Source organism: Phyllobates terribilis, unplaced genomic scaffold, assembly GCF_046119375.1.
Source record: "Phyllobates terribilis strain yellow unplaced genomic scaffold, ASM4611937v1 Scaffold_12__6_contigs__length_324123572, whole genome shotgun sequence".
NCBI lineage: Eukaryota > Metazoa > Chordata > Amphibia > Anura > Dendrobatidae > Phyllobates > Phyllobates terribilis.
The window spans coordinates 126,937,528-126,965,494 of record NW_027362772.1 but is presented as its reverse complement, the minus strand read 5'-3'; the positions used below and the strand labels follow the sequence as shown (position 1 = coordinate 126,965,494).

Genomic DNA, 27,967 nt, shown 5'->3' with positions numbered 1-27,967 from the left:
CAAGGTCTCCCTCATCTGATGAGTCTTCCATCAGTTCGTCCTCCACTTCTTCCTGGGCTCCTGCACCTTCCTCACTAGTTTGGCTGCTACCATGCGCCCTGGTAAAACCATCTCCCCCACCCTCACATGCCTGCCACCTTGGTGCTGCCGACCGTTTGGACCTTGCAGATGTTAGCCCTTCCGCATACAACTCCTCCTCCTCTACTTCCTCCACCTCCTATTGTGCCACCACCTGACTCCGAATTCTGTTTAACATGTGCTCCAGCATGTAAATCACCGGAATAGTCATGCTGATAATGGCATCGTCAGCACTAAACATCTTCGTCGCCATTTCAAAACTGTGCAGAAGGGTGCATAGGTCCTTGATCTGAGACCACTCCTCCAGCGTGATGTGCCCCACCTCTGGATCTCGTTGGCCCAGGCTATACCTCAGAACATATTGCACCAGGGCTTGTCGGTGCTGCCACAGTCGCTGCAACATGTGCAGAGTTGAATTCCACTGGGTAGGCACATCGCATTTTAGCCGGTGAAGTGGCAGGCCCAGCGACTTCTGTGGAGATGTAAGTCGCTGAGCTGCGGGATGCGAACGGCGGAAGTGAGCACACAGCGACCGTGCCCTCTGCAGAAGGCCATCTAGTCCGTGATAGTGGCCTAAAAAGTGCTGGACAACCAGGTTCAACGCGTGAGAAATACAAGGCATGTGTGTGACATTGCCCCGGCAAAGAGCCGCACCCAGGTTTGCGGCATAGTCGCACACGGCCTTCCCTGGTTTCAGGTCCAGTGGAGACAACCATTCATGAAACTGGTTCTCCAGAGCTGACCACAACTCCTCAGCTGTGTGACTCACATTTCCCAGACATTTCAAAGTAAAAACCGCCTGATGACGTTGAGCCCTACTGCCAGCATAGTAAGGAGATGTGCAGGATCCCTTCTGCGCAGTTAGAAAGCTTGTGGCATGACCAGACAGGCTTTGGGTGCAGGTGGAGGACCGAGAGGAGGATGAGGAGGCAGAAGCAGTGGAGGAACTTCGAGATAAAGAGGATTAGCGCACAACTCGTGGGGACGGCAAGACTTGGACAGCAGCCCCTTGTCCTGCTGTCACCATAGTTACCCAGTGCCCAGTCAGCGACATGTAACGCCCCTGTTCATGCCTACTCGTCCAAGTGTCTCTGGTGAAATGCACCCTGTCACACACAGAGTTTCTCAAAGAAGCGGTGATGTTGTGTGCGACATGCTGGTGGAGCGCAGGCACACCTTTCTTTGAGAAGTAGTGCCGACTGGGCATCTGGTACTGGGGCACTGCGACGGACATAAGGTCTCGAAAATCCTCTGTGTCCACCAGGTGGAAAGGCAGCATTTCTGTAGCCAAGAGCTTGCAGATGGTGAAATTCAACCTCTTAGCTTTCTCATAGCTAGGAGGAAATGGTCTTTTACTTGTTCACATCTGAGGGACCGAGGGCTGGCTGTTGTGCTTAGACGGGGCTGAGAAGGGTGTCCCCGGCACACTGCCGGTCTGTGAGGAAGATGCAGGCGGACATGTTAGGTTGCCTTGATCCAAAGATAGTGCTATCGATGTCGGACAGCGCTGAACACCAGCTGGTGTTTCCACCTTCAAAGAAAATGATGACCTGCCAATCACGCTGGCTGTTGCGGGTAAAGAAGTGGCAGGTCTGCGTCCCAAAACAGGTGTGACTGCTGTACCCCCCAGTTACAGAGGATGAAGAGGCCGCGGATGCACAAGATGTGGCAGACGGTGGTTGGCCCAGCCGGCTACGTCGCATTGTAGCACAGTGAGCTTCCCACTGCAACTTGTGTTTCATATCCATGTACCGGTTCATGCATGAAGTACTCAAACTATGTATTTTTTGGCCTCTACTTAGCTTTTGCTGACAAATGTTACAGATAACACGAGTTGGGTCATCCTTATCGATCTTAAAAAATGCCCAGGCTATGCAAGGCTCAGCACCCATGCGACCTGAAGAGCCACCACGACTTGTGGTCTGAGTCAGAGTTGCTTTTGAGGATGCAGTTGTTGACGTGCTTCCAGTACTATGTCTCTGTCCAGGAAGGCGCAACCTGACCACGTTGTCACTAGCATCCTCCTTCACCTCCTCTGCTGATCTCATCGACTGGCTGACTGTGGGTTGACAGTAAGTGGGATCTCCAACCTCGTCATCATCACACTGTGTGTTATCCTACCCGTCGTCCTCAGAGCCAACCTCTTCCTGACCTGACAAAAAACTCAAGTTGTCGCTCCAATCAGGTATTTGAGTCTCATCATCGTCTTCCTCATTGTCTCCACCAACAGGAGTTACAGTTTGGCAACGAGGGTCTACATTATGGTCAGAACCTTCTGTGTCTGGTCCTGGATCCGACTCAAAAAGATTCTGGGCATCAGTGCAGATCATTTCCTCATCTGGATTCACAGAAGCTCTGGAGTAGTGTTGAGCCACCCCCGTAGTGTTAGAGTTCGGTTCGGTTCGTCGAACACCTGTGTGTTCGCCGAACTGTTCGTCGAACTGTTCGTCAAACACTTTCGAACACCGTTAACACCAATGGCAGGCAAACAAAAACACATAGAAACACATAGAAAACACCTTCAAAGGTGTCCAAAAGCTGACAAACTGCTCAGAAGACACAACTAACACATGGAAAAGTCACAAGTACATATAGTCATGCGAAAAGAAAAGAGGTGGAGGAGTAAAAGGAGGGGGAGACACAGATATAGGCATGTCATGCCCTTCTAAAATCCAAAAAGTGAGAAGCCGACACGTTCAGTCCGCTCCTGCCCGTGCCACCTCCGTGTCGCCGGGTTTGTGCCAGAGCCTCGGTGAACCCTGACGGCCAGCCCCCCTCTCCCAAAACTGGTGCCTGTCCGCTGGTGGGGCGAGCGAGCCCCCCTGTGGTGGAGGCAGCTCTAAGCTTTTTAATTTAAATTGTCTCTCTAATTTGAATGAATACACTTTAAATCCATTTACATGGATCTATTGGAGGGCAAGTCTCATGCCAGCAGCCGCGTAATTCCAGCTCCAGTAGCGTCCACTAAAGCTGCTGCAGTTAAAAAGCTTTTATAAGGATCGAGCTCGGCTGTCCACCGCAAGGCATCCTACTGCCAGTCCCAGCCCCTATGCCTTGGGGTGCCTCCTGATGCTCTTCACTGAGTATCCCGTGGTCCCGAAACATTTCCTTTGAAAAAATTAAGTGTCCAAACTACAGGTGGTGTAGCTTGCTTAACAGCCGGGATAATCGGCTGACTAGCAGACACTGCTACTAGGCACAAAGTATTTCTTGGGCTAGATGCAGTTAAAAATTGTTATTAGATACTCTCTTTGGATGCTAAGAAAGCATTCCATAGAGTCTCCTGGCACGCCATATATGATTCTCTTAAAAATCTTGGGGTAGGGGTCTAGGGGACCCTTTTATAGCCAAAATCACGGCCCTGTATCACAATACGTCACCTAGGCTGAAGATAAATGGAACTGTAGCACCCTGAGGGCTCGGTTGCTACAGAGGTATTGCACCTCACCCAGAGGTATGATATCTCACTCTCAGGTAAGGATGGAGTGTGGATCAGGACCCGACACCTGCATGCATTACACTACATTGCCGTGGGGCAGGGCGACCAATATGCCTCTGAGATGGGCACGACAGTCCCTGTCCCTGGCTGGAGTGGGGGGAGGGAACACTGAGGAAGGGGAACCCTGTAGTGCAGGAGCAGGGAGGAAGCAGTTCCTGGGTGCATCGAGAAGGGAGTATAAAAGGTGGGCACCATCTTAGTTCAGTGCAGAGAAGTCTGAGCAGAAGTGGCAGGGAGCAGGGGCTGTGCATGAGCTCTGTTTCGGAGGCGGGCCTAGTAACAGAGGCCCAGGCCTGGAAGAGGGAGAAGGAAGGAAGAGGAGCGGAGAATGCTCCAGGAACGAGGAATGAAGGGATCCCAGGGGTGCGGACGGGCGAGTCGCCACCGCACGCCCGAATCCACCTGCGTGGAGGGGTCAGGCCAAAGGGGGAGACCGGTCCCCGAAACTAGTGGAGGCAGGAAACGACCCTCAGCTAGAAACCGGAGGCTGTGACATTTTATGAGGCGCAGCCCCTCGCTACACCCACTAGGAAGGCACCACATAGGGTCAGGGAAACTGGCGCCAAGTTTACCAAGAGGAGGCCCGAGGCAGCCGGACAGAAGGGTTGGTAAGAAAGGCCAAACAAAGGACACACAAAGGGGGTCCTGTGAAGCGCTCCAAAGTTATCTGGGAGTTGTCTGAGCCCCTCACCTGGTGAGCACAGTACGACGTGGGCAGCCGTTACCTGCAGACGTGGTCTGGATAATAAGAACTGTGAGTAAAGGCCCTGGACTGCATCACTGACTCCGTGTCGTTACTGCTGCTGCCCTGCACCATCACCCCCATCCTCCCCATACACTGCCCTGAGGCTATACTCCTCCTGTGGGGAGTTATGCTACGCTCTGCTGCACCCTCAACACCAGCCTCAGCGGTCTGCTCTGCAGCGGCGGTTCACTCTGACCGCAATCCACGGGTGGCGTAGTCGGACATTTAAACATCAAAACCACATAAATAGTTCCGCCACTGGTTTGACCACCCTGAGCCACGGAACCGGGTCGCCGTCACGAAGACTACAACCACCAGCATCCACTAAAAAGGGTCCGGCTCCGGGTGTCCCAAGGCCCAGGGGGTGCATCAGAACATTTTCATCACCTTTCACAATCACCAATGGGACAAGGCAGGGATGTCCTCTGTCCCCTCTCTTATACATCCTAGTGACGGAGCACCTGCTCTCATCAGTTCGCCATAAACCCAATATTAGGTGGATTGAGGTGGGAGGCACCGAGTACAAGTGCTCTCTATTTGCTGATGATGTTCTAGTATATATCACTCAATCACATATATCCATCCCTGCTGTTATGGCTGAAATGGATCACTTTGCTACATGGTCAAATTTTAAAATCAATGCAGCGAAGTCTGAGGCCCTCGATGTTTCCCTCCCCAAATCCATACAGTATTCCATCCAATCCAACTTTCCCTTTGCCTGGCCCTCACAGGGTATCAAATACTTAGGAATTCGTATTCATAGAGACCTCTCCCGTCTATGTTATCTTAATTTTGTTCCCTTTATTGAACAACTCCATACAGACCACGGTTGGCAAGTTAGAGCTGTAAGATTCACTACGTGAACCACTGGTGTTTTGTGGAAAAGCACATGTACACTGTGTTCCAAATTATTATGCAAAAAGTGTTTGGGAGTGATAAGGGAAGAATTTGTTTGTCAGTTAAACTCATTGATGGTGATGTGTGTCAGGGCTCTTTATATCACTGTAAGCAATTGCAGACACCTGTGCTAATTAGTTTGGCAGGTGTGTCCAATGAAAGGCAAGACTACTTAAGAAGGCTGTCTCACATTATTAAGCAGCCTACATTTTCTGCCAAAATGGGAAAGAAAAAGGATGTGTCGGCTGCTGAGAAGCAACAAATTGTGAAGTGTTTAGGTCAAGGCATGACTACAATCAACATTGTGCGATGATCAGGAAGAAGTGTCTTGGCAATCAAGAAGTATGTAGCTGATTCACAGTACACACGTGTGCGTGCTGATAAGGGAAAATTGAGGATTCTTTCCTACAGGCAATTACGTCAGGTTAAAAGAGCAGCGGCAAAAAAGCCTTGTCATAGCAGCAGACAAGTTTTTGAAGCTGCTGGTGCCTCCAACGTCCCCCGAACAACAAGATGCAGGGTCCTTCAGAGGTTTGCAGCTGTGCATACGCCATCCTGTCGACCTCCTCTATCCACTTCACACAAGCAGAAACGGCTCCAGTGGGCTAAACATTACATGAAGACTAATTTCAAAACTGTTTTGTTCACGGATGAGTGCCGTGCAGCGCTCGATGGTCCAGATGGATGGAGTGGAGGATGGCTGGTTGATGGACACCCCACGCAAACACGGCTACAGCGCCAACAAGGAGGAGGTGGAGTAATGTTTTGGGCTGGAATCATGGGGAGAGAGATTGTCGGCCCCTTTAGGATCCCTGAAGGCGCTAAGATGAACTCCATAATGTATGTGGATTTTCTCAAACAGCACTTCCTGCCATGGTTCAAGAAGAAGAACCGTGTATTTCACAGCAAGATCATTTTTTTGCATGATAATGCACCATCTCATGCTGCACATAAAACATCTGCATCTCTGGCTGATATGGGCATAAAAGGGGACAAACTTATGGTGTGACCCCCATGCTCCCCTGACCTCTAACCCATTCAGAACCTCTGGAGCATCATCAAAAGGAGTGTCTATGATGGCGGGAGGCAGTTCACATCTAAGCAACAGCTCTGGGAGGGTATTCTGTCCTCATGCAAAACAATTGAAGCAGAAACCATCCAAAACCTGACAAATTCAATGGACGAGAGAGTTCAGAAGCTCCTTTCGAACAAGGGGTCCTATGTGAAAATGTAACATCACCTAGAATAAAGTTTTGAGTTGAAAACTGTTTGATTTCAGTTTCTAATAACCTGCTAATGCTTATAATTTTAAAAATGACAATTTTTTTGGTCTTTATTAAAATGAAAAGGTTGATCGAAAAGTTTGGGGGATCTTAGAGTGTGGCAACCCAGTAGTCATGATTACTTCGAATTCTGACAATATGAGGGTCATGTTGCAGGTAGTGCAGCAAGAAGGCACTTATGTGTCTTGCGCATCTCGGAGCCCCAAAATTATTTTCCGGGCTAGATGCAGCTAAAAATAATTATTAATTTTAAATCTGGTGGAGCTTAGTATAGATGGCCTAATAGGATCAGTGCTGCACACTGCTACAAAGCCCAAATTATTTTCCAGCCAAGATACAGATAAAAATGATTAGTAATTTTAAATCTGGTGGAGCTTATTATAGATGGCCTAATAGAATCAGTGCTGCACACTGCTACAAAGCCCAAATTATTTTCCAGCCAAGATACAGATAAACATGATTAGTAATTTGAAAGCTTAAAACGGTTGGTAGGGTGATTTTAACCAATCATCAAGCTTTTACTCTAACCAGGATGACACAGGGGTAGAAAAGTCGTTTCGGATCCATGATTTGTTCATCTTTATGAACGTGAGTCTGTCTACATTATCAGTGGAGAGCCGCGTGCGCTTATCTGTCAGCACACCACCAGCAGCACTGAACACACGTTCAGACAGAACGCTGGCTGCGGGGCATGACAAGATCTCCAAGGCGTAAGTGTCTAGCTCCAGCCATTTATCCAGATTGGAAGCCCAAAAAGAGCAAGGGTCCAGTGACACAGTCATGGCTTCAATGTTTACTTGGAGATACTCCTGTACCATCGTCTCTAGGCGTTGACTATGTGTCAGACTTCTTGTCTATTGTGGCCTTGCAAAGGATGGGCTAAAAAAGTGGTGAAATGATTCCGCAAAATTGATGTTACCAGCAGATACTGTGGTTCTGTTACGGTTTGAGTGCTGAACACTTGACGGTCCCACGGTTGGCAAGTTGGAACTGTGAGATTCACTACGTGCACCACTGGTGTTTTGTGGAAAAGCACATGTAAGATTCTGCAACAGTCTCTGCTGATACTCCTGCATGCGTGCATCCCTTTCTATGGCAGGAATAATTTCGGCAAATTTACTTTTGTACCGGGGATCTAACAGTGTTGCAACCCAGTAGTCAGGATTATTTCTAATTCTCACAATTCGAGGGTCATGTTGCAGGTAGTGCAGCAAGAAGGCACTCATGTGTGTTGCGCATCCAGGAGCACCAAGTCCCTGTTGTGTTGGTGGCGATGTAACAATCATGCTTCCTTCCTCTGTCCTCTCCCCCCAACCTCGCACAACAGAAATGTGATCAAGGTCTCCCTCATCTGATGAGTCTTCCATCAGTTCATCCTCCACTTCTTCCTGGGCTCCTGCACCTTCCTCACTAGTTTGGCTGCTACCATGTGCCCTGGTAAAACCATCTCCCCCACCCTCACATGCCTGCCGCCTTGGTGCTGCCGACCGTCTGGACCTTGCAGATGTTAGCCCTTCCGCATACAACTCCTCCTCCTCTACTTCCTCCACCTCCTCTTGTGCCACCACCTGACTCCGAATTCTGTTTAACATGTGCTCCAGCATGTAAATCACCGGAATAGTCGTGCTGATAATGGCATCGTCAGCACTAAACATCTTCGTCGCCATTTCAAAACTGTGCAGAAGGGTGCATAGGTCCCTGATCTGAGACCACTCCTCCAGCGTGATTTGCCCCACCTCTGGATCTCGTTGGCCCAGGCTATATGTCAGAACGTATTGCACCAGGGCTTGTCGGTGCTGCCACAGTCGCTGCAACATGTGCAGAGTTGAATTCCACCGGGTAGGCACATCGCATTTTAGCCGGTGAAGTGGCAGGCCCAACGACTTCTGTAGAGATGTAAGTCGCTGAGCTGCGGGATGCGAACGGCGGAAGTGAGCACACAGCGACCGTGCCATCTGCAGAAGGCCATCTAGTCTGGGATAGTGGGCTAAAAATTGCTGGACAACCAGCTTCAACACGTGAGCCATACAAGGCACGTGTGTGACATTGCCCCGGCGAAGGGCCGCACCCAGGTTTGCAGCATTGTCGCACACGGCCTTCCCTGGTTTCAGGTCCAGTGGAGACAACCATTCATGAAATTCGTTCTCCAGAGCTGACCACAACTCCTCAGCTGTGTGACTCACATTTCCCAGACATTTCAAAGTAAAAACCGCCTGATGACGTTGAGCCCTATTGCCAGCATAGTAAGGAGGTGTGCAGGATCCCTTCTGCGCAGTTAGAAAGCTTGTGGCATGACCAGACAGGCTTTGGGTGCAGGTGGAAGACCGAGAGGAGGTTGAGGAGGCAGAAGCAGTGGAGGAACTTTGACATAAAGAGGATTGACGTACAACTCGTGGGGACGGCAAGACTTGGACAGCAGCCCCTTGTCCTGCTGTCACCATAGTTACCCAGTGCCCAGTCAGCGACATATAACGCCCCTGTCCATGCCTACTCGTCCAAGTGTCTGTGGTGAAATGCACGCTGTCACACACAGAGTTTCTCAAAGAAGCGGTGATGTTGTGTGCGACATGCTGGTGGAGCGCAGGCACACCTTTCTTTGAGAAGTAGTGCCGACTGAGCATCTGGTACTGGGGCACTGCGACGGACATAAGGTCTCGAAAATCCTCTGTGTCCACCAGGCGGAAAGACAGCATTTCTGTAGCCAAGAGCTTGCAGATGGTGAAATTCAACCTCTTAGCTTTCTCATGGCTAGGAGAAAATGGTCTTTTACTTGTCCACATCTGAGGGACCGAGGGCTGGCTATTGTGCTTAGACGGGGTTGATAAGGGTGTCCCCGGCAAACTGCCGGTCTGTGAGGAAGATGCAGGCGGACATGTTAGGTTGCCTTGATCCAAAGGTGGTGCTATCGATGTCAAACAGCGCTCAACACCAGCTGGTGTTACCACCTCCAAAGAAAATGATGACCTGCCAATCACGCTGGATGTTGCGGGTAAAGAGGTGGCAGGTCTGCGTCCCAAAACAGGTGTGACTGCTGTCCCCCCAGTCACAGAGGATGAAGAGGCCGCGGATGCACAAGATATGGCAGACGTTGGTGGGCCCGGCCGGCTAGGCCGCATTGTAGCACACTGAGCTTCCCACTGCAACTTATGCTTCATGTCCATGTGCCGGTTCATGCATGAAGTACTCAAACTATGTATTTTTTGGCCTCTACTTAGCTTTTGCTGACAAATGTTACAGATAACACGAGTTGGGTCATCTTTATCGATCTGAAAAAATGCCCAGGCTATGCAAGGATTAGCACCCATGCGACCTGAAGAGCCACCACTACTTGTGGTGAGAGGCAGAGTTGTGTTTGAGGATGCAGTTGTTGACGTGCTTCCAGTACTACGTCTCTGTCCAGGAAGGCGCAACCTGACCTCGTCGTCACTAGCATCTTCCTCCACCTCCTCTGCTGACCTCATCTCTTGGCTGACTGTGGGTTGACAGTAAGTGGGATCTCCAACCTCATCATCATCACCCTGTGCGTTATCACACCCGTCGTCCTCAGAGACAACCTGTTCCTGCCCTGACAAAAAACTAAAGTTTTCACTCCAATCAGGTATTTCAGTCTGATCATCGTCTTCCTCATTGTCTCCACCAACAGGAGTTACAGTTTGGGAATGAGGGTCTACATTATGGTCAGAACCTTCTGCGTCTGGTCCTGGATCCGACTCATAAAGATTCTGGGCATCAGTGCAGATCATTTCCTCGTCTGGATTCACAGAAGCGCTGGAGTCGACCTCTGATTCCCAGGCTATAGTATAAGTAAACAGCTCTGCAGACTCAACCATCTGTTCTACCTCATACTCAGACGGGCAGCTGGAGATTTGGGAGCTGTGAGGAAGCAAGTGCGATTGTGGTGACACCTTTGAGGACTGGAGTATTTGTGATGTTGAAGTTGATGTGGAGGAGAGCCCACTTAAAGGAGCACTTGATATCCGTTGAAGCACCTGCTGTTTTTGTGCCTCATCTGGAATTTGTAGCGATTGGCGTGGCCGTAAGAAAGGGATCTTATCACATTGTCCGCTAAAAGAAGTAGACATTTTAGTTTGGCTGGAAGATGGTCTTTCTTCTGCAGATGTTACTGTTGCTTTAACACCTACCCCACGGACACAACCTTTTTTCCCCTTCCCAACACGCCTATTCCCCTTTCCACCAGCAGCAGGCCTTTTTCCACTCATTTTGGTGGTTAACTAATTCACAACTCTGGAGTTGTTTGCACAAAAAAACAATGGATGGGAACCGAGCAGAGCTGAGTGGCCAAACTGTGGCATTAGGCCAAAACTATTGGCTGGGTTAGATGCAGAAAAAAATTATATTCGATTTGCAACCTGATGGAGGTCAGTATAGATGGACTAATAGAACAAGTCCCACACACAGCTAAAAGCCCAAATATTTTTTCAGAGGTAGATGCAGAAAAAAAATATATTCAGTTTGCAACCTGATGGAGGTCAGTATAGATGGACTAATAGAGAAAGTCCCACACACTGCTAGAAGGCCAAATATTTTTTCAGAGCTAGATGCAGACAAAAAAATATTTTGAATTTGCAACCTGATGGAGGTCTGTATAGGTGGACTAATAGAACAAGTCCCACACACTGCTAGAAGGCCAAATATTTTTTCAGAGCTAGATGCAGAAAAAAATTATATTCAGTTTGCAACCTGATGGAGGTCAGTATAGATGGACTAATAGAACAAGTCCCACACACAGCTAGAAGCCCAAATATTTTTTCAGAGGTAGATGCAGATAAAAATTATTTTTAATTTGCAACCTGATGGAGGTCAGTATAGATGGACTAATAGAGAAAGTCCCACACACTGCTAGAAGGCCAAATATTTTTTCAGAGCTAGATGCAGAAAAAAATTATATTCAGTTTGCAACCTGATGGAGGTCTGTATAGATGGATTAATAGAACCAGTCCCACACACAGATAGAAGCCCAACATTTTTTCAGAGGTAGATGCAGAAAAAAAATTATTTTTAATTTGCAACCTGATGGAGGTCAGTATAGATGGACTAATAGAGAAAGTCCCACACACTGCTAGAAGGCCAAATATTTTTTCAGAGCTAGATGCAGATAAAAATTATTTTTAATTTGCAACCTGATGGAGGTCAGTATAGATGGACTAATAGAGAAAGTCCCACACACTGCTAGAAGGCCAAATATTTTTTCAGAGCTAGATGCAGAAAAAAATTATATTCAGTTTGCAACCTGATGGAGGTCAGTATAGATGGACTAATAGAACAAGTCCCACACACAGCTAGAAGCCCAAATATTTTTTCAGAGGTAGATGCAGAAAAAAATTATTTTTAATTTGCAACCTGATGGAGGTCAGTATAGATGGACTAATAGAGAAAGTCCCACACACTGCTAGAAGGCCAAATATTTTTTCAGAGCTAGATGCAGATAAAAAATATTTTTAATTTGCAACCTGATGGAGGTCAGTATAGATGGACTAATAGAGAAAGTCCCACACACTGCTAGAAGGCCAAATATTTTTTCAGAGCTAGATGCAGAAAAAAATTATATTCAGTTTGCAACCTGATGGAGGTCTGTATAGATGGATTAATAGAACAAGTCCCACACACAGCTAGAAGCCCAATATTTTTTCAGAGGTAGATGCAGAAAAAAAATATATTCAGTTTGCAACCTGATGGAGTTCTGTATAAATGGATTAATAGAACAAGTCCCACACACAGCTAGAAGCCCAATATTTTTTCAGAGGTAGATGCAGAAAAAAAATATATTCAGTTTGCAACCTGATGGAGGTCAGTATAGATGGACTAATAGAGAAAGTCCCACACACTGCTAGAAGGCCAAATATTTTTTCAGAGCTAGATGCAGAAAAAATTATATTCAGTTTGCAACCTGATGGAGGTCAGTATAGATGGACTAATAGAACAAGTCCCACACACAGCTAGAAGCCCAAATATTTTTTCAGAGGTAGATGCAGATAAAAATTATTTTTAATTTGTAACCTGATAGAGGTCAGTATAGATGGACTAATAGAGAAAGTCCCACACACTGCTAGAAGGCCAAATATTTTTTCAGAGCTAGATGCAGAAAAAAATTATATTCAGTTTGCAACCTGATGGAGGTCAGTTTAGATGGACTAATAGAACAAGTCCCACACACAGCTAGAAGCCCAAATATTTTTTCAGAGGTAGATGCAGATAAAAATTATTTTTAATTTGCAACCTGTTGGAGGTCAGTATAGATGGACTAATAGAGAAAGTCCCACACACTGCTAGAAGGCCAAATATTTTTTCAGAGCTAGATGCAGATAAAAATTATTTTTAATTTGCAACCTGATGGAGGTCAGTATAGATGGACTAATAGAGAAAGTCCCACACACTGCTAGAAGGCCAAATATTTTTTCAGAGCTAGATGCAGAAAAAAATAATATTCAGTTTGCAACCTGATGGAGGTCAGTATAGATGGACTAATAGAACAAGTCCCACACACAGCTAGAAGCCCAAATATTTTTTCAGAGGTAGATGCAGATAAAAATTATTTTTAATTTGCAACCTGATGGAGGTCAGTATAGATGGACTAATAGAGAAAGTCCCACACACTGCTAGAAGGCCAAATATTTTTTCAGAGCTAGATGCAGAAAAAAAATATATTCAGTTTGCAACCTGATGGAGTTCTGTATAGATGGATTAATAGAACAAGTCCCACACACAGCTAGAAGCCCAATATTTTTTCAGAGGTAGATGCAGAAAAAAAATATATTCAGTTTGCAACCTGATGGAGGTCAGTATAGATGGACTAATAGAGAAATTCCCACACACTGCTAGAAGGCCAAATATTTTTTCAGAGCTAGATGCAGAAAAAAATATATTCAGTTTGCAACCTGATGGAGGTCAGTATAGATGGACTAATAGAACAAGTCCCACACACAGCTAGAAGCCCAAATATTTTTTCAGAGGTAGATGCAGATAAAAATTATTTTTAATTTGCAACCTGATGGAGGTCAGTATAGATGGACTAATAGAGAAAGTCCCACACACTGCTAGAAGGCCAAATATTTTTACAGAGCTAGATGCAGAAAAAAATTATATTCAGTTTGCAACCTGATGGAGGTCAGTTTAGATGGACTAATAGAACAAGTCCCACACACAGCTAGAAGCCCAAATATTTTTTCAGAGGTAGATGCAGATAAAAACTATTTTTAATTTGCAACCTGTTGGAGGTCAGTATAGATGGACTAATAGAGAAAGTCCCACACACTGCTAGAAGGCCAAATATTTTATCAGAGCTAGATGCAGATAAAAATTATTTTTAATTTGCAACCTGATGGAGGTCAGTATAGATGGACTAATAGAGAAAGTCCCACACACTGCTAGAAGGCCAAATATTTTTTCAGAGCTAGATGCAGAAAAAAATTATATTCAGTTTGCAACCTGATGGAGGTCAGTATAGATGGACTAATAGAACAAGTCCCACACACAGCTAGAAGCCCAAATATTTTTTCAGAGGTAGATGCAGATAAAAATTATTTTTAATTTGCAACCTGATGGAGGTCAGTATAGATGGACTAATAGAGAAAGTCCCACACACTGCTAGAAGGCCAAATATTTTTTCAGAGCTAGATGCAGAAAAAAATTATATTCAGTTTGCAACCTGATGGAGGTCAGTATAGATGGACTAGTAGAACAAGTCCCACACACTGCTAGAAGCCCAAATATTTTTTCAGAGCTAGATGCAGAAAAAAATTATATTCAATTTGCAACCTGATGGAGGTCAGTATAGATGGACTAATAGAATGATGCTATGCCCAAAAGATTTTACTTCACTAGGTGCAGTAAAAAAATTGGTATTCTATACACAGGTGGTATATCTTGCAACACAGATAGGCTACTCCACTGACTAACACACTCTGCAATAGGCCAAAAAGGATTAGCTTTGCTAGATTCAGCCAAATGCTGTGAAAAAACTTGCACAGCACTGGCACAGACCTGCCTGGCAAAAACTGATAGGAACTGATGTAACCTAGTCCTGAAAAGGACTGCAATTACAATTAGTCTTTACTCCCACAATCTATCTATTTAAGAGCACAGACCTGCCTGATAAAAGTCGTAGGAAATGCTGTAACCAAGTCCTTAAAAGGACTGCAATCACAACTATTCCCTACTCCCAAGCTATCTGTAGATTTGTGCGAAAATTGGCTTGAAATTAACAAGGTATAGCGCACACAGCAACAGCGGTGCCGTCTAACACGCAGCTGCAGCAGTGAGAAAATGCTGGCGACGGGGAAAATAGCTTGGTCTTATAGGGCAAGGACATGTGACATACACTGCCAATGACACATGCCCTTGCTTGTGTGAAAAACAGCAGTTCGCTCCGTGTGTGCGCTGCTGATAGGCTGACAGACTGCACCTCCCCACTGCAAATGCGGGAAAGAGAAAAAAAAATGGAGATGTTCATTATTCCTGCAGAGATCCATCCCCTGCCCCTCCCCCCACCCCGCTGTACACTCAAACTGCGTATTAACATTAATTTTCATCATTACTGAGAAAAAATCCAGTTATGATTTTGGTGCACGAACAGTTATCGAACATAACCTCGAACAGCCGAATTTTTCTCAAATCGTTCGTGTTCGCCGAACGGCTCGAACACCGCCCAAAACAGCTCGAATTTGAGATTGGCGAACAGTTCGAGTAGAACAACGCTCATCTCTACTCTTTAGCCGACCTCTGATTCCCAGGCTATAGTATGAGTAAACAGCTCTGCAGACTCAACCATCTGTTCTACCCCATACTCAGACGGGCAGCTGGAGACTTGGGAGCTGTGAGGAAGCAAGTGCGATTGGGGTGACACCTCTGAGGACTGGAGTATTTGTGATGTTGAAGTTGAGGTGGAGGAGAGCCCACTTAAAGGAGCACTTGATATCCGTTGAAGCATCTGCTGTTTTTGTGCCTCTTCTGGAATTTGTAGCGATTGGCGTAGCCGTAAGAAAGGGATCTTATCACATTGTCCGCTGAAAGAAGTAGACATTTTAGTTTGGCTGGAAGATGGTCTTTCTTCTGCAGATGTTACTGTTGCTTTAACACCTACTCCACGGACACAACCTTTTTTCCCTTCCCAACACGCTTATTCCCCTTTCCAGCAGCAGCAGGCCTTTTTCCACTCATTTTGGTGGTTAACTTATTGACAACTATGGAGCTGTTTACACAAAAAACAATGGATGGGAACCGAGCAAAGTTGAGTGGCGAAACTGTGGTATTAGCCCAAACGTATTGGCTGGGTTAGATGCAGTAAAACAATTTTATTACATACACAAGTGGTGGAGGTTAGTATAGATGGACTAATAGAACAAGTCCCACACACTGCTACAAGCCCAAATATTTTTTCAGAGCTAGATGCAGATAAAAATTATTTTGAATTTGCAACCTGGTGGAGGTTAGTATAGATGGACTAATAGAACATGTCCCACACACTGCTACAAGCCCAAATATTTTTTCAGAGCTAGATGCAGATAAAAATTATTCTGAATTTGCAACCTGGTGGAGCTTAGTATGGATGGACTAATAGAACAAGTCCCACACAGTGCTACAAGCCCAAATATTTTTTCAGAGCTAGATGCAGATAAAAATTATTTTGAGTTTGCAATCTGGTGGAGGTTAGTATAGATGGACTAATAGAACAAGTCCCACACAGTGCTACAAGCCCAAATATTTTTTCAGAGCTAGATGCAGATAAAAATTATTTTGAATTTGCAACCTGGTGGAGGTTACTATAGATGGACTAATAGAACAAGTCCAACACACTGCTACAAGCCCAAATATTTTTTCAGAGCTAGATGCAGATAAAAAATATTTTGAGTTTGCAACCTGGTGGAGGTTAGTATAGATGGACTAATATAACAAGTCCCACACACTGCTACAAGCCCAAATATTTTTTCAGAGCTAGATGCAGATAAAAAATATTTTGAATTTGCAACCTGGAGGAGGTTAGTATAAATGGACTAATAGAATGAAGCTATGCCCAAAAGGTTTTACTTGGCTAGGTGCAGTAAAAAAAATGTTATTCTATACACAGGTGGTGTAGCTTGCAACACAGATAGGCTACTCCACTGACTAACACACACTGCAAGAGGCCAGAAAGGATTTGCTTAGCTAGATTTAGCCAAATGCTGTGAAAAAAACTTGCATAGCACTGGCACAGACCTGCATGGAAAAAAGTGATAGGAACTGATGTAACCTAGCCCTCAAAAGGACTGCAATTACAATTAATCCCTACTCCCAACCTATCTATTTAAGAGCACAGACCTGCCTGATAAAAGTCATAGGAAATGAAGTAACCTAGTCCTCAAAAGGACTGCAATCACAACTATTCCCTACTCCCAAGCTATCTGTAGATTTGTGCGAAAATTGGCTTGAAATGAATACTCAAATTACAGCCCACACAGCAACAGCCGTGCCGTCTAACACGCGGCTGCAGCAGTGAGAAAATGGTGGCGACGGGGAAAATGGCTGGGTCTTATAGGGCAAGGACATGTGACATACACAGCCAATGACACATGCCCTTGCTTGTGTGAAAAAAAGCAGTTCGCTCCGTGTGTGCGCTGCTGATAAGCTGACAGATTGCACCTCCCCACTGTAAATGCGGGAAAGAGAAAAAACAAATGGAGATCTTTATTATTTATGCAGAGATCCATCCCCTGCCCCTCCCCCGGCCCCGCTGTACACTCAAATTGCGTGTTAACATTAATTTTCACCATTACTGAGAAAAAATCCAGTTATGATTTTGGTGCATGAACAGTTATCGAACATAACCTCGAACAGCCGAATTTTTTTCAAATCGTTCGGGTTCGTCGAACGGCTCAAACACCGCCCAAATCATCTCGAATTTGAGATTGGCGAACAGTTCGAGTCGAACACCGCTCATCTCTGCTCATGATCATGAATAATTTACTTGTTGTGTTGGAGGCCGACCACTGCTGCTGTCTACCTTCTGAACTTTGTGTTGAAGCCTTAATGACCCAGGACCCGCAATCCTCTATATCTGGAGGACGTGTTGCATCCCAGTGTCCAACAGTGTCCTGGCTTCCACAAGATTAACCTACTGTGAAGGCGTCAGTGAGATGGACCATACCTGGCCACATTCACTTGTCCACATGTTTGTGGTTAGGCTGTCCTTCAAATTGGGGCGGATGGGGACCAAGTATGGACACCCGGCCGCCCCCTGACTGAGTATGGATACCAGGCCGCCAATGCAGCCATGACGTGGTGGCCAGATTCCGCCTCCACATGCCTAAAAGGCCCAATTTCAAGTGCAAGCAAGCAAGCAGTATGGTATTGCAGCCTGGGGGTGGGTGGGTTGTTGGCAGGCTGCATACTTGCACTTGCATTGCAAGGAATGGGGGAGGTACAATTGAACACTGCCCTGAGACAAGGACTTGCATGGGGTTAGTTGCAAGTCTGTATCTTCCGATGCGGCAAGCATCACTTCTGATGGGCACACTTTTAGGCAGTGACCTGGGAGTCAGAGATGCTTCCAGGGGACTTCCCCATGCTGTTCCCATGTTTTTTCAGCACTGTATGCATGTGTCACACAGCACATGGCCAGATAAGGTTGTAAAATATTAAAATGACATTTCCTGGTGAATGCATTTGTCACGGTTGAAAGCAATACAAAAGTGCAAAAACGCATAAAAAATGCTACTTGTGAACATAGCCCAAGGTGTGGAGGAGTATTTTTGTTTTTGGTTATTTATTTTACCTTATGCACAAGTCTTTACCCTGGAAAGGATGTTCCTTAACATATTTCACAGGAAAGCAGTTTCACTTTCGTTTTTGAACGTTTTATTGTGAGTTCGTAAAAGTGGCTTAATACCTCTGACCACGTTATTGACAGCAGTGACCTGGGGGTCAGAAATGCTTCCTGGGGCGATCCCCATGCTGTCCTTATGTCATTTGAGCACTGTCACTATCGTTTTGGGCACTTTTTAGGCTTTCTACAGACTGCCGGGGGTGCGGCCGCAAAAATGTGCCGGTCTCTCATAGACTAACATTGGGCTCGTTGCTCGGGTCGAGCACCCGAGTATCACGGTGAGCTTTGCCTGAGCTTCGAGCACCCGAGCATTTTAGTGCTCGCTCAACACTAGCAGGCAACCTTTTCTAAGCCAAAGAACGCAAGATGGGTCACATCATTTTTATGCACAGAAACAAACTGTTTGCATGTACCAGAATAAGTAGAATTATTGTTATTAATGTTTGAAACATGTTCTGTGATCTTTTTTTTTAGTTTCCTAGTGGTACATCCTATACATTTTAAATGGCATGTAATGCATGTAATGCAGTAAACCACATATTTTCAATCACAGATAATAAAGGAACTGATATTGTATTTTATTGAGGGAGATGTAGTAAAAAATATGTTCTGGAGAGGCGTGGCCTGCAGCCTAATGTAAGAGACACAAGATTTGTGTGCTCCTGTGCTGTATACCAAGCACCTGGGGAAATTGCCTTTTTGAAGGCAAAAGTACCCTATCAAAGCTACTTGACCCATCTAGGAAACCTCAGGGATCATTTTGATCGACTTCTGAACTATCTTGGAGAGATATTCATAACAAAACAGCTCCTCTGAAGCTCAAGCCTGCTGCGGGACAAGACCCACAGACGCCATTACTGGCTGCAACATCTCCCTGTCTCCCTCTCTTCTCCTAACAAGAGAGGCAGAAAAGAACTTCTTACAAGCACAGGACTCCCAAGCTTATCCAGGTGAGCCCACTGTACATTCTCTGGTTTCCAACTGGTAACACTAGTGCCTGCATCAATAAATCTTTGTGACAAAGCACAGCAGGAGATCAGACTGAAGTGGAGGATCAGTGCCATCTGTTATTTATCTTCCCCTTATGGGAGAATACCTTGCTGACCTTAAGGAGAATTTCTGTCATCTCCTTCTGATATATTCCTTGTTCCCCCCACCGCTGTTGAGGAACTATTTTTCCGGCTCCAGAAACACTTAACAAGAAGTGCTGGCGGAGGGATCTACAGCCACAAAGAAGTCCTGCAGCTAGCTGACGTCTGCACTGGTAATGTCAGCAGAGGTCTCTATGGAACAGCTCCTGCAGCAACTTCCATAGAAAATAGACCTGCGAGTCTGCACCATACACAAGCCACACAGACCCGGATCTCAGCTCTCTGTACATATATCATCAGTGTAGCACTTCAGCACACAAGCAGGAGAGCACAGTAATTTAACTAAGTGCAGGGTGAACTAAAACAGTTTCCCAGGGAGAAGACTCTGCAATTAACTCCCTCAGTGCTGGCCAAAAGCACGGGTAACATTGAAGACCACAAGTGCTGGATCCTGCAGAAAGGTTTAGTTTCTGTTGGATCAAGAAGCTGATCCCTCGTCCAGATTAGATCAACTCTACTAGCAAGTGAGGCTGACGGGCCTCCTTCGTGCCCAAGCTACGCAGACAGAAGAGACCATCAGACACCCCAACATTTCCTTTATTATATTAATAGTGGTAACTTTGCCTCTTGCAGGTCTGCTTCACTAGTGTTTTATAGCTACTGTCAAATCTCTGGACAACAATGCTAACTATTGTTCCTGCTACTAAGTTTGACTTGCACTTTTATGTTTATGTGTATTATCTGCTGATTGTATATCCTACTTCTACTAATACTACTTGTATAAGTGCCGTTCCTCTTCTTTACATTACTGAAATAAATATTATTGTAAAGTAAACTGTACGGTTAAGTACCTATTACTGCTACTGAGAACTCTGCAACCTCTACAGAGCCAAGACACCCAGCGCAAACCCAAAACCTCACATATATAAGCTACGACAATTAAAAACCCTCCCTACTACAGTCCACCTTCACCTCTCCTTCCTCCCCACACAAAAAATCTTACATATTACAACCTAGCCATCATCTAACGCTACTTCCTTGTAATAAGCTACTCAATATTACACACATATTTCTATAACTAGACATAACGTACTCTTCATCTCCCTCTAAATCATTCAACTGTTTCTCACTGCTTCCGGTCCAAGATCTGAAACTCCAAATATCGAGCCCGATTAAAGATATCTCCCTAACACTATTACTAATCCAAATAAAATGCCTCCAAAAACAAAATCCAATCTTAATAATAAACCAGCTAATAACGACCAAGCAACCGATTCAGGTAAAGATCAACAAAAACTCAAATCAACCTCTTTGGTTCAAACTACCACTGACCTAAAACCTGAAGGCAACTCAGAAATAATTGAAACTCATCCAGAAAATCAGAGATCATCCCCTGAAGACTTGATGGATCCAGTTGGATAAACACGTAGGTGGGCTGCGCTGCTGAAGTGAATCAATTCTTCAGAGATGATGATGATGAAAAAGGCTTTTTAATTAACAACACGCTTCAACGCCGTACCGGCGTCTTTTTCAAGTAAAAAAAACAAATGTGTACAGCATCAGAATGGATGGGTTTTTAAAGGCCGAAAATGGATGCCAGTTACACAGGGAACGCCCACAGGAACACTTAAACCAATAGGAAAATTAGGAAGGGGAGGGACGTTCAACTTGCAATTTCAAAATAATTAAAGTTGGAAAAAAAGGGACCATCCTTAATACTGATAAAATGTAAACAGTTGAATGATTGCAATGTGGGAGAAGTGGGATAAGAACCCAGGATAGGGCAGTGAATAAAAGCCAGTGAGTGAATATTTAACATGTGAGCCACCCAGGCAAATGTGGGAAAGGGGACAAAGGAAAGAGGGGAAATGCACATATAAATGGCACCACATAAATAAAAGACAAATTGTTGAGGAAAAGCGATTGGAGTGTAGGAGAAATGTGATTAGAACCTGGGATTTGGCAGTGTACGGACATCAGAAGAGCAACATTTAACAGAGGAGCCATCTAGGTGGATGAGGTGAAGGTGATACAGAAAAGGGAACTATACTTATAAATGATTAAAAAGGACAAAAATTTTGTAAAGACTACGGTTTGGAGTGCAGGAGAGTTAAAAAGGGGGATGAAAAATGAAATGGGGATAATAATTTTCATAAATACAAGGAGGGAATAACTAAAAACAAAAAAAAACAAAAAAGAAAATTAAAAATGAATTTTCAAGAATGGATAAATTGGATCCAAGATCATGAGTTTATTGATTGTTTAGGATAAAACACATTGTGATATAGAATTAAAAATGGGGATATTAATAGAAATTAATATTAAAATAACAATCAGAAAAAGTACCTAAGAAAATACATAAAAAAGGATCTATGACCCTATGCAACGACTATGCAGAGCTAAAAATAGAATAAAATAAATAATTTAATAAAAATCTCAGTAATTTCATTGAGTCCATAGGGTTTAAGTGTGCTGATCCTGTATATTCGATATATTTCTTTTCTCTTCAAGGTTTCCATAGGGTTTGGAAGATCAAGGGAAATGGATTCAATTGGTGTGATAGAGATGTCTGTGGCATTCTTACCGTGTACCAATGCGCAATGCCGGGATAAACCGTGCTTCATGAAACCTTTTACAATATTGGACCGATTAGAGTTAAGCCTTCGCTGTAGTGTCTGGGTGGTCCTGCCCACGTACTGCAGGCCACATTGGCATTCTATGAGGTATATAATGAAGCGAGATTGACAGCTCATATTTGACTTGATAGTAAAAACTTCACCTGTATGGTTAGATTTAAAAGTTTGGGTATTATGTTTAATGCTGTTGCAACAAAGGCATTGTCTCGAAAAGCATTTGAAACTCCCATTTCTTTGTGAACATTTATTTGATGCATGTACCACTGGGGGTAGTGTGTTTCAGGCGGCAGGGGCTGAATCGGGTTGACAGATTACTGGGAGGGGGCTGGTGAGGACCCAGCGGTCATGGTGCACATTGGCACATATGACAAAGTTAAAGGTAGGTGGAAGGTCCTTAAAGGTGATTTCAGGGAATTAGGCTGCAAGCTGAAAGCAAGGACCTCCAAGGTGGTATTCTCTGAAATACTACCGGTACCACGTGCAACGCCAGAGAGGCAACGGGAGATTAGTGAGATAAATAAGTGGCTCAAGAACTGGTGTAGGAAGGAGGGATTTGGGTTCCTGGAGAACTGGGCCGACTTCTCAGTTGGCTACAGACTCCACGCTACGGACCGGCTGCACCTTAATGGGGAGGGTGCAGCTATGCTGGGGGAGAAAATGGCTAGAAGGTTGGAGGAGTGTTTAAACTAGGGATTGGGGGGGAGGGTATTCATTTTATAGGTGGGGAAGATAGTGCAGATAGTGACCTGGGCACAAATAAAGAAATTGGGGGTGGGGTTAGAACAGTCAATAAAGTAAGAAGGAATAGGGGTACAGAGAGATACATAAAATGCATGTACACTAATGCCAGAAGCCTCACCAACAAAATGGAGGAATTAGAATTAATTTTGTTGGAAAATAATTATGACATGGTAGGGATATCTGAGACTTGGCTGGACGAGAGCTATGACTGGGCAGTTAATTTACAGGGCTATAGTCTGTTCAGAAATGACCATACAAACAAGCGAGGGGGGGGTGTGTGTTTATATGTAAAATCATCCTTAAAACCTGTCTTGCGGGAGGATATATGTGAATCTAATGAAAATGTAGAGTCCCTGTGGGTGGAGATAAGGGGAGGGGGAAAAAATAATAAATTACTGATAGGGGTTTGTTATAAGTCTCCAAAAATAATGGAAGTAGCAGAGAATATCTTCGTAAAGCAAATAGATGAAGCATCGACTCAGGGAGAAGTCATTATTATGGGAGACTTCAACTACCCTGAAATACATTGGGGGACAGAAACATGTAGTTCAAGCAAAGGTAATAGGTTTTTGACAACTATGAGAGACAATTACCTTTCACAACTGGTTCAGGACCCAACAAGAAGGGGGGCACTGCTAGACTTAATATTAACCAATAGGCCAGACCGCATATCAAATATACGAGTTGGGGGTCACTTGGGTAATAGTGATCACAAAATAATACGTTTTCATGTAACCTTTGATAAGATGTGTAGTAGAGGGGTTACAAGGACACTAAACTTCAGGAAGGCTAATTTACAACGGTTGAGAGATGATCATAGTGCAATAAACTGGGACGATATCCTGAGACATAAAGCTATACAAAGCAAATGGGAGACATTTATTAACATCCTGAATAGTACCTGTGCACAATATATACCCATGGGAATAAACATGCTAGAAATAGGAGGAAACCGCTATGGCTAAATAGAGCTGTAAGGGGCGCAATAAGTGACAAAAAGAAAGCATTTAGAGAACTAAAGCAAGTAGATAGTGATGAAGCATTAAATAAATATAGAAAATTAAATAAATTATGTAACAAACAAATCAAGGCAGCAAAGATTGAGGCAGAGAGAACATTGCCAGAGAAAGTAAAAATAACCCCAAAATATTCTTTAACTACATAAATATTAAAAAACTAAAAAATTATAGTGTTGGCCCCCTTAAAAATAGTCTGGGTGAAATGGTGGATGAAGATGAGGAAAAGGCCAATATGCTAAATGATTTTTTTTCAACCGTATTTACACAAGAAAATCGCATGACAGAAAACATGATTAGTGATAACAAAAATTCTCCATTAAATGTCACTTGCTTAACCCAGGAGGAAGTACGGCGGCGTCTAAAAATCACTAAAGTTGACAAATCCCCGGGCCCAGATGGGATACACCCGCGAGTACTGCAGGAATTAAGTAACGTCATAGATAGACCATTATTTTTAATCTTTAAAGATTCCATAATAACAGGGTCTGTACCACACGACTGGCGTATAGCAAATGTGGTGCCAATATTCAAAAAGGGGTCAAAAGCCGAACTTGGAAATTATAGGCCGGTAAGCTTAACCTCTACTGTGGGTAAAATCCTGGAGGGTTTCCTAAGAGATGCTATACTAGAGTATCTGAAGAAGAATAACCTCATGACCCAATATCAACATGGGTTTACGAGGGACCGTTCCTGTCAAACTAATCTGATCAGTTTTTATGAGTAGGTAAGTTCGGGACTGGACCAAGGAAATGCAGTGGATGTTGTGTATATGGACTTTTCAAAAGCTTTTGATATGGTTCCACACAAAAGATTAATACATAAAATGAGAACAATGGGGATAGGGAAAATATATGTATGTGGGTTAAGAATTGGCTCAGTGATAGGAAACAAAAGGTGGTTATTAATGGAAAACACTCAGACTGGGTCTCAGTTAACAGTGTGGTACCACATGGGTCAGTATTGGGCCCCCTTCTTTTTAATATATTTATTAATGACCTTGTAAGGGGCATACAGAGTAATATTTCAATATTTGCAGATGACACTAAACTCTGCAGGGTAATCAATACAGAGGAGGACAATTTATATTACAGGAGGATCTATGTAAACTAGAAGCTTGGGCTGATAAATGGCAAATGAGCTTTAATGGGGATAAATGTAAGGTAATGCACTTGGGCAGAGGAAATAAAATGTATAATTATATGCTTAATTGTAAAACACTGGGCAAAACAGAAACTGAAAAAGACCTGGGAGTATTGGTGGACGACAAGCTCACGTTTAGTGGCCAGTGTCAGGCAGCTGCTGCAAAGGCAAATAAAATAATGGGATGCATTAAAAGAGGCATAGATGCTCATGAAGAGAACATAATTTTACCTCTATACAAGTCATTAGTGCGACCACACATAGAATACTGTGTACAGTTCTGGTCTCCGGTGTATAAGAAAGACATAGCTTAACTAGAGAGGGTGCAGAGAAGAGCGACCAAGGTTATTAGAGGACTGGGGGGTATGCAATACCAAGACAGGTTATTACACTTAGGGTTATTTACTGTGGAACAAGTGAACAAGTATATGAGGGGACAATACAAAGACCTTTCTACTAATCTTTTTACTCTGAGGCCTGAGACGGGGACAATGGGGCATCTTCTATGTCTGGAGGAAAGAAGGTTTAATCATAATCACAGACAGGGATTCTTTACTGTAAGAGCAGTGAGACTATGGAACTCTCTGCCGCATGATGTTGTAATGAGTGATTCACTGTTAACAGTTTTTAGAACCACTCTCCATAATCTTTGAAAATTCTTGGAGAACAGGAGAAGTCCCAGAAGACTGGAGAAGAGCAAATGTTGTTCCTATCTTCAAAAAGGGGTAGAAGGTGGACCCAGGGAACTATAGGCCGGTGAGTCTGACTTCTATACCAGGAAAGATCTTTGAACAAATTATTAAACAACATGTATGTAAGTACATGGATAAGAATGAAGTGATTAACCAGAGTCAGCATGGGTTTGTAACTAACAAGTCATGTCAGACTAACTTAATTTCCTTCTATGACAGAATCACTGACTGGGTGGATCAGGGAAATGCTGTAGATATAGTATATCTTGACTTCAGCAAAGCATTTGACAAAGTATCTCACACCATCCTTATTGAAAAAAATGACCAAGTATGCAATGGACCAGGCAACTGTTAGGTGGATTCATAACTGGCTTAGTGATCGGACTCAAAGGGTGGTTGTAAATAGCTTCACATCCAGCTGGATGAATGTCTCAAGTGGGGTACCACAGGGCTCCGTCCTGGGACCTGTATTGTTCAACATCTTTATCAATGATTTAGATGAAGGAATTGAGGGTAAACTGATTAAATTTGCTGATGACACAAAGCTAGGAGGGATAGCTAATACTAGAGAAGAGAGAGAAAGGTTTCAAAAAGACCTAAATAAACTGGAGCAGTGGGCAGCAACCAACAGAATGGTTTTTAACAGGGAAAAATGCAAAGTACTACATCTGGGCAATAAAAATGAGAAAAGCAGATACAGAATCTGAGGAATAGAGCTAAGCAACAGTGCATGTGAAAAATACTTAGGTATACTAATAGATCATAGACTGAACATGAGTCAACAGTGTGATGCAGCAGCAAAAAAGGCAAATACAATTCTAGGATGTATTAACAGAAGCATACAGTCTAGATCACGTGAAGTCATTATCGGTCTTTACTCCTCTTTGGTCAGACCTCATCTGGAATACTGTGTACAGTTTTGGGCACCACATTTTAAAAAAGACATAGACAAACTGGAGCAAGTTCAGAGAAGAGTGACCAGAATGGTGACTGGTCTGCAAACCATGTCCTATGAGGAACGGTTGCAGGATTTGGGAATGTTTAGCTTGCAAAAAAGAAGACTGAGAGGAGACTTAATAGCTGTCTACAAATATGTCAAGGGCTGTCACATTGTAGAAGGATCATCTTTATTCTCATTTGCACAAGGAAAGACTAGAAGCAATGGGATGAAACTAAATGGGAGGAGACACAGATTAGATATTAGAAAAAACTTTTTGACAGTTAGGGTGATTAATGAGTGGAACAGACTGCCACGAGAGGTGGTGAGTTCCCCTTCAATGGACGTCTTCAAACAGAGGCTGGACAGACATCTGTCTGAGATGATCTAGTGAATCCTGCTATGAGCAGGGGGTTGGACCAGATGACCCAGGAGGTCCCTTCCAACTCTACCATTCTATGATTCTATGATTCTATGATTTAAGAAGGGCATGGATGCCTTTCTTGAAAAGTATAATATTACAGGTTATAAATACTAGATTCCTTGATAGGGCGTTGATCCAGGGAACTAGTCTGATTGTCGTATGGAGTCGGGAAGGAATTTTTTTCCCTAATGTGGAGCTTAGTGTTTGCCACATGTTTTTTTTTTACTTCCTCTGGATCAACATATTAGGCTATGGGTTGAACTAGATGGACTTAGTCTTCCTTCAACTTTAAAAACTATGTTACTATGTTACTTATTAGTGTATAACGAGGTGACATCAAGTGTAATAAATAAATATGAATCTTCCCAAGCTATGCCCGTAAAATCCTAATCAGATGACCAGAGTCATCCAAATGATAGGATAGGCTTTTGACATGAGTTTGGAGAATAGTGTCAAGATAATAGGATAAATTACTTGCAAGTGATCCTATCCCAGATATGATTGGTCGCCCTGGAGGGTTCTCAAGAGATTTATGTATCTTTGGGAGGTGATACATAAATGGTATGTTTGGATCATTAGTAGTCAAGAACTTTTTTCTTTCTTATTTAAAACACCCTGTTCAAAAGCTTTAGAGATGAGTTGGGAATATTTGGCATATATGGGTGGAAATGGATCATTATGTATGATTTCATAGTGCTCTGTGCTGGATAAAATATTAAAAGCTTCTTTAATATAGTCATCTCGATCCTGTACCACTATACCACCCCCCTTGTCGGCAGACCGTATGACAATGTTGGGGTTATTCTTAAGAGATTGTATAGCCATTTTTTCTTGCTTTGTGAGATTGTTCTTGGAATATCCATGTGTGTAACTTTTGATGTTTTTAAATTCATCAAGTACCAACTCCAAAAATGTATTTAAAAAATGGCCTTGACTTTCAAGTGGATAAAAATTAGACTTGGGCTGG

The 27,967-nt window shown here is 43.9% G+C and overlaps 1 protein-coding gene across 4 annotated transcripts in view; it reads right to left on the bottom strand.

The window, feature by feature from the left end:
• LOC141172261 (sulfotransferase 2B1-like) overlaps nucleotides 1-27,967 on the bottom strand; it is a 617,113-nt gene that overhangs the window by 460,533 nt on the left and 128,613 nt on the right. The window lies entirely within an intron of this gene.